The sequence below is a fragment of the Mandrillus leucophaeus genome, unplaced genomic scaffold, assembly GCF_000951045.1.
Source record: "Mandrillus leucophaeus isolate KB7577 unplaced genomic scaffold, Mleu.le_1.0 Scaffold815, whole genome shotgun sequence".
NCBI classification, from domain to species: domain Eukaryota; kingdom Metazoa; phylum Chordata; class Mammalia; order Primates; family Cercopithecidae; genus Mandrillus; species Mandrillus leucophaeus.
Genome location: NW_012108864.1, coordinates 573,098 through 574,587, shown reverse-complemented (window position 1 = coordinate 574,587; position 1,490 = coordinate 573,098).

Below are 1,490 nucleotides of genomic sequence, written 5' to 3'. Positions count from 1 at the left end.
TTATTTTGTTGAGCAGTGGTTTGTAGTTCTCCTTGAAGAGGTCCTTCACATCCCTTGTAAGTTGGATTCCTAGGTGTTTTATTCTCTTTGAAGCAATTGAGAATGGGAGTTCACTCATGATTTGGCTGTTTGTCTGTTATTGCTGCACAGGAATGCTTGTGATTTTTGCACATTGATTTTTATCCTGAGACTTTGCTGAAGTTGCTTACCAGCTTAAGGAGATTTTGGGCTGAGATGGGGTTTTCTAAATACACAATCATGTTATCTGTAAACAGGGACAATTTCACTTCCTCTTTTCCTAATTGAATACCCTTTATTTGTTTCTCCTGCCTGATTGCCCTGGCCAGAACTTCCAACACTGTGTTGAATACGAGTGGTGAGAGAGGGCATCCCTGTCTTGTGCCAGTTTTCAAAGGGTATGCTTCCAGTTTTTGCCCATTCAGTATGATATTGGCTGTGGGTTTGTCATAAATAGCTCTTATTATTTTGAGATACATCCCATCAATACCTAGTTTATTGAGAGTTTTTAGCATGAAGGGCTGTTGAATTTTGTTGAAGGCCTTTTCTGCATCTACTGAAATAATTATGTGGTTTTTGTCTTTGGTTCTGTTTATATGATGGATTACATTTATTGATTTGTGTATTTTGTACCAGCCTTGGATCCCAGGGATGAAGCCAACTTGATTGTGGTGGATAAGCTTTTTGATGTTCTGCTGGATTCAGTTTGCCAGTATTTTATTGAGGATTTTTGCATCAATGTTTATCATGGATATTGGTCTAAAATTCTCTTTTTTTGTTGTGTCTCTGCCAGGCTTTGGTATCAGGATGATGCAGGCCTCATAAAAAGAGTTAGGGAGGATTTCCCTCTTTTTCTATTGATTGGAATAATTTCAGAAGGAATGGTAATGGTGCCAGCTCTTCCTTGTACCTCTGGTAGAATTCAGCTGTGAATCCATCTGGTCCTGTACTTTTTTTGGTTGGTAAGTTATTAATTATTGCCTCAATTCCAGAGCCTGTTATTGGTCTATTCAGGGATTCAACTTCTTCCTGGTTTAGTCTTGGGAGGGTGTATGTGTCCAGGAATTGATCCATTTCTTCTAGATTTTCAAGTTTATTTGCTTAGAGGTGTTTATAGTATTCTCTGATGGTAGCTTCTATTTCTATGGGAATCAGTGGTAATATCCCCTTTATCATTTTTTATTGCATCTATTTGATTCTTCTGTCTTTTCTTCTGTATTAGTCTTGCTAGTGGTCTATGAATTTTGTTGATCGTTTCAAAAAACCAGCTCCTGGATTCATTGATTGTTTTGAAGGGTTTTTTTGTGTCTCTATCTCCTCCAGTTCCGCTCTGATCTTAGTTATATCTTGTCTTCTGCTAGCTTTTCAATGTGTTTGCTCTTGCTTCTCTAGTTCTTTTAATTGTGATGTTAAGGTGTCAATTTTAGATCTTTCCTGCTTTCTCTTATGGGCATTTAGTGCTATAAATTTCC